The sequence below is a fragment of the Hyperolius riggenbachi genome, chromosome 4 (assembly GCF_040937935.1).
Source record: "Hyperolius riggenbachi isolate aHypRig1 chromosome 4, aHypRig1.pri, whole genome shotgun sequence".
In the NCBI taxonomy this organism is placed as follows: Eukaryota; Metazoa; Chordata; class Amphibia; order Anura; family Hyperoliidae; genus Hyperolius; species Hyperolius riggenbachi.
Window position 1 is genome coordinate 42,368,844 of NC_090649.1, and position 13,681 is coordinate 42,382,524.

Sequence of the window (13,681 nt, forward strand, 5' to 3'; positions counted from 1 at the left end):
GGAGAGATGCTGCACGTCACTGGCACTGCTAGAAGACATGCAAGGCCTTTGGGCACGCAAGTGTCCCAAGGCTGCTTTAACTTGTGTGTCTTAGAGTCATGTTTGCTGGGTACTAGGGTCCCTCTTCTCGACTGTCAGCCAGCACTGTGGCCAAGTGCCACGGTGACTCTTGCAAATGTCCTTAAATGGCTTCTGGCCTGCAGAGATGTCTTAAGCTTGAGAAGTGCAAAGTGTGGAGGTGTGCCAAAATCCTAGCATTTGCATTGGCCGGGAATCGAACCCGGGCCTCCCGCGTGGCAGGTGAGAATTCTACCACTGAACCACCAATGCCTTGCCCTGTTGCTCGGTGCTGAAAAACGTGGCCAGCCAAATCAGGCCATACAAGATTGCCTTCTTCTGTGCGGATGGCAAAGGTGAGGCTGGCGCCATTTTGCAATTTTTGACATTTCAGCTCAAGCAAGCAAGCCCGGCTAGCTCAGTCGGTAGAGCATGAGACGCTTAATCTCAGGGTCGTGGGTTCGAGCCCCACGTTGGGCGATCAAAGCTTCTCCTTTTACTTTCTACTAGGCAGAGCTCCTCCAAAACGATTACAAACCATCACCAGGCCATCACTTCCTCTTTCACATGCCACTCCCCACTCCCTTTGCTAACAAACGAAAATGTCATCTCAGCTTTCCCCTTCACTTTTACTCACACAACCTCTTTTAACAACTTTTCAGCAAAAGTGCTTCACCACCCCAAGAAAGAGAAAAACACTCCTTCTTACAATCTTACTCATCTTTCCTATACTACTTTTCTTATCTGCTTTTCCCAGATTTCCGTTGGCTTTACTCCAGTCCTTTTGTCAAGGAGAGACTTACAATCAATCACTTGACAAGGAACAACCACCTGAAAGATACTCATTCTCGTATGCCTGGTGCACACCATGCAATTCCCCATCAGATAGATGGGCCGATAGATCCTTTCCGACAGACACGATCGGATTTCCGTTCGGATTTCCGATCACTACTATGCAAATCCATCAGAAAAACGATCGGAAATCAGATCGGACCTGCCGGAAATCATCTGTTCGACCCATCTATCTGACAGGCATTGGTATGGTGTGTATTAGGCTTTGCACTCCAAAGGTGCTCACATAGCAGTATGAGGAGGGCACTCTGCACACGGCCAGAGATTTAGCTGAGAGGATTGAAAAAAAGGAAGTTGCTCTTTCCCTTAACTTGTTTTTAGATGAGGTACTTCCCAACAAAAGTTACAAACCAAAAAGCCTTTCAGTCCCGGCAAGCAAAAAAAGTGGTTGCTTTCATTTGACTTAAGTTTGTTACTACTTTTTTTTCTGTACTTTTAGTATGTTTTCTTAATTGCTAGGTGCTGGGAAAGCAAGTTGTAGGTAAGCTGACACAACATCTCAACATCTACTGTGAGAAAACTCAGGACAAAAGTAGAATGAATGAGGGCCTAGAGAGAACGCTCCAAATTTGAGCAAGGCCCTGAGTAGAGTGCAAAGACAACAAGGCAAAAAGTTGTAAAACAACACCAGATGAGCAGATGCTGCTGACTTGGCATTTCCGAGGCTTTTCTAGACAGTTAAAAAGAAGCCTAATAGGTGAGTACTGGAGAGGGAGAGATGCTGCACGTCACTGGCACTGCTAGAAGACATGCAAGGCCTTTGGGCACGCAAGTGTCCCAAGGCTGCTTTAACTTGTGTGTCTTAGAGTCATGTTTGCTGGGTACTAGGGTCCCTCTTCTCGACTGTCAGCCAGCACTGTGGCCAAGTGCCACGGTGACTCTTGCAAATGTCCTTAAGGGCCCTTTTCCACTAGAGCGATTGTGATTGCTGAATCGCAAAATCGCAAATCGCTAGTGATTTTTAAATCGCTAGGGTTGTTACTTTATCATATAAATCATGAGAAGTATTTTCCACTACAGTGATTCGATTTGGAAATCGCTAATCGCAAATCGCAATCGCTTGCTGGAGCGATTTTTACAATGATAATGCAATGCAAATGAAAATCGCAAATCGCAATCGCATAACAGAATTAATGAAAAATCGCAATCGCAATCACTGGCGTTTGTGATTTGTGATTGCGATTGCTAGTGGAAAAGGGCCCTATATGGCTTCTGGCCTGCAGAGATGTCTTAAGCTTGAGAAGTGCAAAGTGTGGAGGTGTGCCAAAATCCTAGCATTTGCATTGGCCGGGAATCGAACCCGGGCCTCCCGCGTGGCAGGCAAGAATTCTACCACTGAACCACCAATGCCTTGCCCTGTTGCTCGGTGCTGAAAAACGTGGCAAGCCAAATCAGGCCATACAAGATTGCCTTCTTCTGTGCGGATGGCAAAGGTGAGGCTGGCGCCATTTTGCAATTTTTGACATTTCAGCTCAAGCAAGCAAGCCCGGCTAGCTCAGTCGGTAGAGCATGAGACTCTTAATCTCAGGGTTGTGGGTTCAAGCCCCATGTTGGGCGATCAACGCTTCTCCTTTTACTTTCTACTAGGCAGAGCTCCTCCAAAACGATTACAAACCATCACCAGGCCATCACTTCCTCTTTCACATGCCACTCCCCACTCCCTTTGCTAACAAACGAAAATGTCATCTCAGCTTTCCCCTTCACTTTTACTCACACAACCTCTTTTAACAACTTTTCAGCAAAAGTGCTTCACCACCCCAAGAAAGAGAAAAACACTCCTTCTTACAATCTTACTCATCTTTCCTATACTACTTTTCTTATCTGCTTTTCCCAGATTTCCGTTGGCTTTACTCCAGTCCTTTTGTCAAGGAGAGACTTACAATCAATCACTTGACAAGGAACAACCACCTGAAAGATACTCATTCTCGTATGCCTGGTGCACACCATGCAATTCCCCATCAGATAGATGGGCCGATAGATCCTTTCCGACAGACACGATCGGATTTCCGTTCGGATTTCCGATCACTACTATGCAAATCCATCAGAAAAACGATCGGAAATCAGATCGGACCTGCCGGAAATCATCTGTTCGACCCATCTATCTGACAGGCATTGGTATGGTGTGTATTAGGCTTTGCACTCCAAAGGTGCTCACATAGCAGTATGAGGAGGGCACTCTGCACACGGCCTGAGATTTAGCTGAGAGGATTGAAAAAAAGGAAGTTGCTCTTTCCCTTAACTTGTTTTTAGATGAGGTACTTCCCAACAAAAGTTACAAACCAAAAAGCCTTTCAGTCCCGGCAAGCAAAAAAAGTGGTTGCTTTCATTTGACTTAAGTTTGTTACTACTTTTTTTTCTGTACTTTTAGTATGTTTTCTTAATTGCTAGGTGCTGGGAAAGCAAGTTGTAGGTAAGCTGACACAACATCTCAACATCTACTGTGAGAAAACTCAGGACAAAAGTAGAATGAATGAGGGCCTAGAGAGAACGCTCCAAATTTGAGCAAGGCCCTGAGTAGAGTGCAAAGACAACAAGGCAAAAAGTTGTAAAACAACACCAGATGAGCAGATGCTGCTGACTTGGCATTTCCGAGGCTTTTCTAGACAGTTAAAAAGAAGCCTAATAGGTGAGTACTGGAGAGGGAGAGATGCTGCATGTCACTGGCACTGCTAGAAGACATGCAAGGCCTTTGGGCACGCAAGTGTCCCAAGGCTGCTTTAACTTGTGTGTCTTAGAGTCATGTTTGCTGGGTACTAGGGTCCCTCTTCTCGACTGTCAGCCAGCACTGTGGCCAAGTGCCACGGTGACTCTTGCAAATGTCCTTAAATGGCTTCTGGCCTGCAGAGATGTCTTAAGCTTGAGAAGTGCAAAGTGTGGAGGTGTGCCAAAATCCTAGCATTTGCATTGGCCAGGAATCGAACCCGGGCCTCCCGCGTGGCAGGCGAGAATTCTACCACTGAACCACCAATGCCTTGCCCTGTTGCTCGGTGCTGAAAAACGTGGCCAGCCAAATCAGGCCATACAAGATTGCCTTCTTCTGTGCGGATGGCAAAGGTGAGGCTGACGCCATTTTGCAATTTTTGACATTTCAGCTCAAGCAAGCAAGCCCTGCTAGCTCAGTCGGTAGAGCATGAGACTCTTAATCTCAGGGTTGTGGGTTCGAGCCCCATGTTGGGCGATCAAAGCTTCTCCTTTTACTTTCTACTAGGCAGAGCTCCTCCAAAACGATTACAAACCATCACCAGGCCATCACTTCCTCTTTCACATGCCACTCCCCACTCCCTTTGCTAACAAACGAAAATGTCATCTCAGCTTTCCCCTTCACTTTTACTCACACAACCTCTTTTAACAACTTTTCAGCAAAAGTGCTTCACCACCCCAAGAAAGAGAAAAACACTCCTTCTTACAATCTTACTCATCTTTCCTATACTACTTTTCTTATCTGCTTTTCCCAGATTTCCGTTGGCTTTACTCCAGTCCTTTTGTCAAGGAGAGACTTACAATCAATCACTTGACAAGGAACAACCACCTGAAAGATACTCATTCTCGTATGCCTGGTGCACACCATGCAATTCCCCATCAGATAGATGGGCCGATAGATCCTTTCCGACAGACACGATCGGATTTCCGTTCGGATTTCCGATCACTACTATGCAAATCCATCAGAAAAACGATCGGAAATCAGATCGGACCTGCCGGAAATCATCTGTTCGACCCATCTATCTGACAGGCATTGGTATGGTGTGTATTAGGCTTTGCACTCCAAAGGTGCTCACATAGCAGTATGAGGAGGGCACTCTGCACACGGCCTGAGATTTAGCTGAGAGGATTGAAAAAAAGGAAGTTGCTCTTTCCCTTAACTTGTTTTTAGATGAGGTACTTCCCAACAAAAGTTACAAACCAAAAAGCCTTTCAGTCCCGGCAAGCAAAACAAAGTGGTTGCTTTCATTTGACTTAAGTTTGTTACTACTTTTTTTTCTGTACTTTTAGTATGTTTTCTTAATTGCTAGGTGCTGGGAAAGCAAGTTGTAGGTAAGCTGACACAACATCTCAACATCTACTGTGAGAAAACTCAGGACAAAAGTAGAATGAATGAGGGCCTAGAGAGAACGCTCCAAATTTGAGCAAGGCCCTGAGTAGAGTGCAAAGACAACAAGGCAAAAAGTTGTAAAACAACACCAGATGAGCAGATGCTGCTGACTTGGCATTTCCGAGGCTTTTCTAGACAGTTAAAAAGAAGCCTAATAGGTGAGTACTGGAGAGGGAGAGATGCTGCACGTCACTGGCACTGCTAGAAGACATGCAAGGCCTTTGGGCACGCAAGTGTCCCAAGGCTGCTTTAACTTGTGTGTCTTAGAGTCATGTTTGCTGGGTACTAGGGTCCCTCTTCTCGACTGTCAGCCAGCACTGTGGCCAAGTGCCACGGTGACTCTTGCAAATGTCCTTAAATGGCTTCTGGCCTGCAGAGATGTCTTAAGCTTGAGAAGTGCAAAGTGTGGAGGTGTGCCAAAATCCTAGCATTTGCATTGGCCGGGAATCGAACCCGGGCCTCCCACGTGGCAGGCGAGAATTCTACCACTGAACCACCAATGCCTTGCCCTGTTGCTCGGTGCTGAAAAACGTGGCCAGCCAAATCAGGCCATACAAGATTGCCTTCTTCTGTGCGGATGGCAAAGGTGAGGCTGGCGCCATTTTGCAATTTTTGACATTTCAGCTCAAGCAAGCAAGCCCGGCTAGCTCAGTCGGTAGAGCATGAGACTCTTAATCTCAGGGTCGTGGGTTCGAGCCCCACGTTGGGCGATCAAAGCTTCTCTTTTTACTTTCTACTAGGCAGAGCTCCTCCAAAACGATTACAAACCATCACCAGGCCATCACTTCCTCTTTCACATGCCACTCCCCACTCCCTTTGCTAACAAACGAAAATGTCATCTCAGCTTTCCCCTTCACTTTTACTCACACAACCTCTTTTAACAACTTTTCAGCAAAAGTGCTTCACCACCCCAAGAAAGAGAAAAACACTCCTTCTTACAATCTTACTCATCTTTCCTATACTACTTTTCTTATCTGCTTTTCCCAGATTTCAGTTGGCTTTACTCCAGTCCTTTTGTCAAGGAGAGACTTACAATCAATCACTTGACAAGGAACAACCGCCTGAAAGATACTCATTCTCGTATGCCTGGTGCACACCATGCAATTCCCCATCAGATAGATGGGCCGATAGATCCTTTCCGACAGACACGATCGGATTTCCGTTCGGATTTCCGATCACTACTATGCAAATCCATCAGAAAAACGATCGGAAATCAGATCGGACCTGCCGGAAATCATCTGTTCGACCCATCTATCTGACAGGCATTGGTATGGTGTGTATTAGGCTTTGCACTCCAAAGGTGCTCACATAGCAGTATGAGGAGGGCACTCTGCACACGGCCTGAGATTTAGCTGAGAGGATTGAAAAAAAGGAAGTTGCTCTTTCCCTTAACTTGTTTTTAGATGAGGTACTTCCCAACAAAAGTTACAAACCAAAAAGCCTTTCAGTCCCGGCAAGCAAAAAAAGTGGTTGCTTTCATTTGACTTAAGTTTGTTACTACTTTTTTTTCTGTACTTTTAGTATGTTTTCTTAATTGCTAGGTGCTGGGAAAGCAAGTTGTAGGTAAGCTGACACAACATCTCAACATCTACTGTGAGAAAACTCAGGACAAAAGTAGAATGAATGAGGGCCTAGAGAGAACGCTCCAAATTTGAGCAAGGCCCTGAGTAGAGTGCAAAGACAACAAGGCAACAAGTTGTAAAACAACACCAGATGAGCAGATGCTGCTGACTTGGCATTTCCGAGGCTTTTCTAGACAGTTAAAAAGAAGCCTAATAGGGGGCGTGTCCGCCGGAAGTAGAGACTGGACGCTTGAATCCCTCGCTCCGTACTCCCCGATCTAACAAAGCGACTCTCCGCAATGCCACCCAAGCCTAACCCTCACGCTGAAGTGGAGGAAGAAGGGATGGACACAGACAGCATCCGAAAACGAAAGAAAACCACTTCTGTGCCCCGTAAACTCACAGAGTTCTTCTCCGGCTCCCGCAGAAGCACGAGCGGCTCCAATGATGGCGGCGGCTCAGACTCCACGAGGCGGAACAAGGGATCTTCCGCATCACTTCAGGAACCCTCCTCGTTCCCTGCAGAGCACAGAGGAAACGAAGCAGGCTCAGGTACCTCAACTCCAGACTCTGTCTCCCCTGACCTTAGGAGCCCTCTGAAAGCCAGACCACGGCTTGCACAGCCCCCACAGGAGACACACACTGACGACCTGTCAGATCATGAGGCCCTGCAGGACACCGATCCTGTACTAAACATAGAAGCCTTTCCAGCCTCAGACATAGCTCTCACGCAATCCTTAATGAAAGAAATGCTGATTGCTTTCAAACGCTCCTTACTTTCAGAAATCCTCCCCATAACGACCAATCTGCAAAAATCAGTAGATGACTTAGGAGAGAGAGTATCCCACACAGAAACACGTATGGAGGAACTCATCACAGAGCACAATAAAACAGTCGACTCAATCTCTGATCACAACAATGACATCGGATGGCTGAAAGCCAAGCTTGCTGACTCAGAGGATAGAAATAGGCGCTCCAACTTAAAATTTAGGGGTATAAACGAAAAGGTAACTCCGACTGAACTAAAACCCCTCCTGACCAAAATAGTTAAAGCCACAATACCAGGCCTGGCTGACTATCAGCTAATGATTGAAAGAGCCCACAGACTTCCTAGGCCTGCCGCTATCCCAGAAAACCTACCCCGAGATGTCATAGCCAAATTCCTATGCTTCACCACTAAGGAGAACCTCCTAGAAGCAATCAGGAAAAACGGATCTCTCCCAGACCCTTACAAGAACATACAAGTTTATCCTGACCTTTCGCAGGCCACTTTATCAGCCAGAAGAGCCCTTCAACCAATCACAAGAGCCCTCAGAAGCAATAGCATACAATATCGATGGGGCTTCCCAACTAAGCTACTAATTAATAAAGATGGCTCCACCCACATTATTAAATCACTGGAAGAAGGTCTGAAGTTACTCCAAAGCTGGAATATCACTCCACCACATCCACAACTCAAGTCCATCACAAAGTCCCCAGCCCAAAAACTTGCCTTGGAATGGCACACAGTTCATTAAAACAGGGGAGTACATTGTCATTTTCTCTTTGTCCCTCTTGTAGCGCTCTTTGCGCTAGCCCCCAATATGAGACGTAAGATCTCTCAGTCCTTCCCCACAGTCCCAGTTCTGTGGTTACCTTTAATATTAAAGTTCATAGTTGGTCACTTTGTTCCCTGTTTTCAGGTCCTCGTCTGGTTAACATGCTTCCTCCATCAGGTCAACCCCACAATCCTTGAAGACTCCGCTACACCTACAGCCCTCTTCCTACTCCTTTATGAAACTTAACATTCTCTCCATTAACGCCCACGGGCTGAACTCCCCTCAAAAGAGGGCCTTCCTCTGGTCTGAAGCAGTCAGATCCAATTCTGATATTGTAATGGCCCAAGAAACTCATTTTGCCGAAGGGAAAGTCCCCAAATGTTCCCACAAGAATTTTTCGTCTCCTCTTTTGAGCTGCTTTAGAAAGAAGAAGAGAGGGGTCCTTATTGCATTTCACAACAGACTGTCACCCTCCATCGACAAAATAATCAGAGACCCGCAAGGTAGATTTCTAGTGGTTGTTTGCTCTATTCTTGGAGTTAAGTATACATTGGCGTGCATTTATGCTCCCAACTCAGCGCAAGTCCCCTTCCTTAACAAATGCCTGGATAAAATAAATGCCATCAAAGTTGGTCACCTAATAATAGGAGGAGACTTTAATACATGTCTATTCCCCTCCCTGGACTCTTCCTACTCTGGTGGTCGTAAAATACCTTCACTGCTCAACAGGGCCGTATCTATTAAGAGGCACCCGTGGGCCGGTGCCATGGGCGGGTCCTCGGGGGGGGTGGCCACCTATAGTTCAATATTTTTTTTAATTTTTTATTTTTATTTTTTTATTCATAAACTTAAAATTTTTTTTTTATTTTTTTTTTGCGCGGGGGGGGGGGGGGGGGGGGGGGGCTGTGCGGGGGGAGCGGCGGAGAGCGCACCTACAGATGACGAGGGGAGCTCTCACCCCCGCCCTCCAGCACAGTGGCAGCGGCCGGCCAGGAGTCAGGACATGATCCTGGTCTCTGCATGCCGCCTCCTGGTCTAGTGACGTCACTAGACCAGTAGGCAGCATGCAGAGTTCAGGATCATGTCTGCCACTCTGCTGGAGGGCGGGAGCGAGTCGGGAGAAGCGTGAAGGACGCGCTGGCAATTGCAGCCCAGCTTCCCAGCCAGGAGCCAGCTCGCCCAGCCAGGTAGGTACCCAGCCAGCACACTGCCCAGCCAGGTACCCAGCCAGCCCACTGCCCAGCCAGGTACCCAGCCAGCCCGCATGCCCAGCCAGGTACCCAGCCAGCCCGCATGCCCAGCCAGGTACCCAGCCAGCCCGCATGCCCAGCCAGGTACCCAGCCAGCCCGCATGCCCAGCCAGGTACCCAGCCAGCCCGCATGCCCAGCCAGGTACCCAGCCAGCCCACATGCCCAGCCAGGTACCCAGCCAGCCCGCATGCCCAGCCAGGTACCCAGCCAGCCCGCATGCCCAGCCAGGTACCCAGCCAGCCCGCATGCCCAGCCAGGTACCCAGCCAGCCCGCTGCCCAGCCAGGTACCCAGCCAGCCCGCATGCCCAGCCAGGTACCCAGCCAGCCCACTGCCCAGCCAGGTACCCAGCCAGCCCGCATGCCCAGCCAGGTACCCAGCCAGCCCGCATGCCCAGCCAGGTACCCAGCCAGCCCGCATGCCCAGCCAGGTACCCAGCCAGCCCGCATGCCCAGCCAGGTACCCAGCCAGCCCGCATGCCCAGCCAGGTACCCAGCCAGCCCGCATGCCCAGCCAGGTACCCAGCCAGCCCGCATGCCCAGCCAGGTACCCAGCCAGCCCGCATGCCCAGCCAGGTACCCAGCCAGCCCGCATGCCCAGCCAGGTACCCAGCCAGCCCGCTGCCCAGCCAGGTACCCAGCCAGCCCGCTGCCCAGCCAGGTACCCAGCCAGCCCGCATGCCCAGCCAGGTACCCAGCCAGCCCGCATGCCCAGCCAGGTACCCAACCAGCCCGCATGCCCAGCCAGGTACCCAGCCAGCCCGCATGCCCAGCCAGGTACCCAGCCAGCCCGCATGCCCAGCCAGGTACCCAGCCAGCCCGCATGCCCAGCCAGGTACCCAGCCAGCCCGCTGCCCAGCCAGGTACCCAGCCAGCCCGCATGCCCAGCCAGGTACCCAGCCAGCCCGCATGCCCAGCCAGGTACCCAGCCAGCCCGCATGCCCAGCCAGGTACCCAGCCAGCCCGCATGCCCAGCCAGGTACCCAGCCAGCCCGCATGCCCAGCCAGGTACCCAGCCAGCCCGCTGCCCAGCCAGGTACCCAGCCAGCCCGCATGCCCAGCCAGGTACCCAGCCAGCCCGCATGCCCAGCCAGGTACCCAGCCAGCCCGCATGCCCAGCCAGGTACCCAGCCAGCCCGCATGCCCAGCCAGGTACCCAGCCAGCCCGCTGCCCAGCCAGGTACCCAGCCAGCCCGCTGCCCAGCCAGGTACCCAGCCAGCCCGCATGCCCAGCCAGGTACCCAGCCAGCCCGCATGCCCAGCCAGGTACCCAGCCAGCCCGCTGCCCAGCCAGGTACCCAGCCAGCCCGCATGCCCAGCCAGGTACCCAGCCAGCCCGCATGCCCAGCCAGGTACCCAGCCAGCCCGCATGCCCAGCCAGGTACCCAGCCAGCCCGCATGCCCAGCCAGGTACCCAGCCAGCCCGCTGCCCAGCCAGGTACCCAGCCAGCCTGCTGCCCAGCCAGGTACCCAGCCAGCCCGCATGCCCAGCCAGGTACCCAGCCAGCCCGCATGCCCAGCCAGGTACCCAGCCAGCCCGCATGCCCAGCCAGGTACCCAGCCAGCCCGCATGCCCAGCCAGGTACCCAGCCAGCCCGCTGCCCAGCCAGGTACCCAGCCAGCCCGCTGCCCAGCCAGGTACCCAGCCAGCCCGCATGCCCAGCCAGGTACCCAGCCAGCCCGCTGCCCAGCCAGGTACCCAGCCAGCCCGCATGCCCAGCCAGGTACCCAGCCAGCCCGCATGCCCAGCCAGGTACCCAGCCAGCCCGCATGCCCAGCCAGGTACCCAGCCAGCCCGCATGCCCAGCCAGCCCACATACCCAGCCAGATACCCAGCCAGCCCGCATGCCCAGCCAGGTACCCAGCCAGCCCGCATGCCCAGCCAGGTACCCAGCCAGCCCGCATGCCCAGCCAGGTACCCAGCCAGCCCGCATGCCCAGCCAGGTACCCAGCCAGCCCGCATGCCCAGCCAGGAACCCAGCCAGCCCGCTGCCCAGCCAGGTACCCAGCCAGCCCACTGCCCGCTTTCCCAGCCAGCCCACTGCCCGCTTTCCCAGCCAGCCCACTGCCCGCTTTCCCAGCCAGCCCACTGCCCGCTTTCCCGGCCAGCCCACTGCCCGCTTTCCCGGCCAGCCCACTGCCCGCTCGCCCAGCCAGGTACCAAGCCAGTCCACTGCCCGCTTTCCCAGCCAGGTACCCAGCCAACCCACTGCCCGCTCGCCCAGCCACCCAGCCTGCCCACTCGCCCAGCCTGGTACCCAGCCCACTGCCCGCTCGCTTAGCCAGGCAGTGGCTGGATAGTGTAATGGTTAAGGGCTCTGCCTCTGACACAGGAGACCTGGGTTCAAATCTCGGCTCTGCCTGTTCAGTAAGCCAGCACCTATTCAGTAAGGAGTTTCTTGGGCAAGTCTCCTTAACATTGCTACTGCCTACTGAGTGCGCACTAGTGGCTGCCTCGCAAGTGCTTTGAGTCCGACAGGAGAAAGGCGCTATACAAATACTTGAATTAATTACTCAGCCTGCCCACTGCTTGCTCACCCAGCTACCCAGCCAGCCCACTATCCGCTCAGCCAGGCCACTGGTGTTATGCTGCTCACTGTGTGATTTACTGCTGAAATGCTGCCCACGTTGTGATTATTTTCTGGTGAAATGTTGCCCACATTGCAATTATTCTCTGCTGAAATGTTGCCCACATTGCAATTATTCTTTGCTGAAATGTTGCCCACATTGTGATTATTTTCTGGTGAAATGTTGCCCACATTGCGATTATTTTCTGGTGAAATGTTGCCCACATTACGATTATTTTCTGGTGAAATGTTGCCCACATTGCGAATATTCTTTGCTTAAATGTTGCACTCATTGCGATTATTTTCTGGTGAAATGTTGCCCACATTGTGATTATTTTCTGGTGAAATGTTGTCCACATTGCAATTATTCTCTGCTAAAATGCTGCACACATTGCGATTATTTTATGGTGAAACACTGCCACATTATGATTATTTGGCACCTATGGGGGGGGGGGGGGGCATCCAAATTCTCACAAGGGGGCCCATTGATTTCTAGTTACACCCCTGACTACTACCTAAACTGGGGATACCTATAGACCTGGATATCTATACTGGGGACACCTATAGTATGTCTACATTTGGACACCTATAGACCTGGCTACTGTACTTATACTAATTATTTATATAGCGCCAACATATTACGCAGCGCTGTACAGAGTATGTATTGTTTTGTCACATAACTGTCCCACAGAGGGGCTCACAATCTAATCCCTACCATAGTCATATGTCTATGTATGTATGTATGGTAGTCTAGGGCCAATTTTTAGGGGAAGCCAATTAACATTATACTTATCTGTATCGTATGTTGTTGGGATGTGGGAGGAAACCAGAGTGTCTTAAGGAAACCCACACAGACAAAGGGAGAACATACAAACTCCTTGCAGATGTTGACCTTGCTAGGATTCGAACCAGGAACCCAGCGCTGCAAGGCGAGAGTGCTAACCACTACGCCACCATGCTGCCATACTACTGTACTATATTGTACTTACATCTTCTGCAGTACTTCACGGAGTACGTAGTCATGTCACTGACTATCCTCTGAGGAGCTTACAATCTAATTCTCCCATAGTCTAATGTCCTACCATATTATTATGTATTTATATAGCACTGGCATCTTCTGCAGCACTTTGCAGAGAACAGTCATGTTACTGACTTTTCTCAGGGGAGCTCACACTCTAATACCTACCACTATTTTGTGCGAGAGAACACTGGCTAATGTGTGGGGGGTTTTTTTTTGGGGGGGGGGGGACATTTCCTACTTGCTTTTTTAAGGTCACTTTACTCATACCCGGGGAGAAACCATGGCCCCACTGACTTTGGGCTGCACTCTTACTAGGATATTTTAATTGGCCACACCCACTGTGTTATGGACACGCCCACTGCATTCTGTGGCCACGCCCATTGTTCGCCGCGGCGCGCGAACGTTCTCCTAGGGGGCGCCGTAGGTTTGGTGTGCCTAGGGGAGCCCAAACCCTAAATACAGCCCTGCTGCTCAATTGGTCACACAAAGAACAGTTGTTTGATCCATGGAGAGCTCTTCATAGCAATGAACGGGACTATACCTTCTATTCCCTAGTCCATAAAACCTACAGTAGAATTGACTTTTTTCTTCTCAACTCCTTTACTTTACAATATGCCTCCAACTGCTCAATAGGTCCAATATCCTGGTCTGATCATGCCCCCATTTTTCTATCCCTGGATATCCCTGATCGTCACATCAAGCACACGACTTGGAAACTTAATAACTCTCTTATTAACAATCCTGC

The 13,681-nt window shown here is 50.9% G+C and overlaps 3 non-coding genes across 3 annotated transcripts; 1 reads left to right on the plus strand and 2 right to left on the minus strand.

Moving 5' to 3' along the window:
* Positions 1 to 2,188: 2,188 nt before the first annotated feature.
* On the minus strand, positions 2,189 to 2,259 carry TRNAG-GCC (transfer RNA glycine (anticodon GCC)). Its single transcript has one exon. It is a non-coding gene; the product is annotated as a tRNA-Gly (tRNA).
* A 3,172-nt stretch (positions 2,260 to 5,431) lies between these two features.
* TRNAG-GCC (transfer RNA glycine (anticodon GCC)) lies at positions 5,432 to 5,502 on the minus strand. The gene has a single exon. It is a non-coding gene; the product is annotated as a tRNA-Gly (tRNA).
* A 134-nt stretch (positions 5,503 to 5,636) lies between these two features.
* On the plus strand, positions 5,637 to 5,709 carry TRNAK-CUU (transfer RNA lysine (anticodon CUU)). The gene has a single exon. It is a non-coding gene; the product is annotated as a tRNA-Lys (tRNA).
* The last annotated feature ends 7,972 nt before the right edge of the window (positions 5,710 to 13,681 follow it).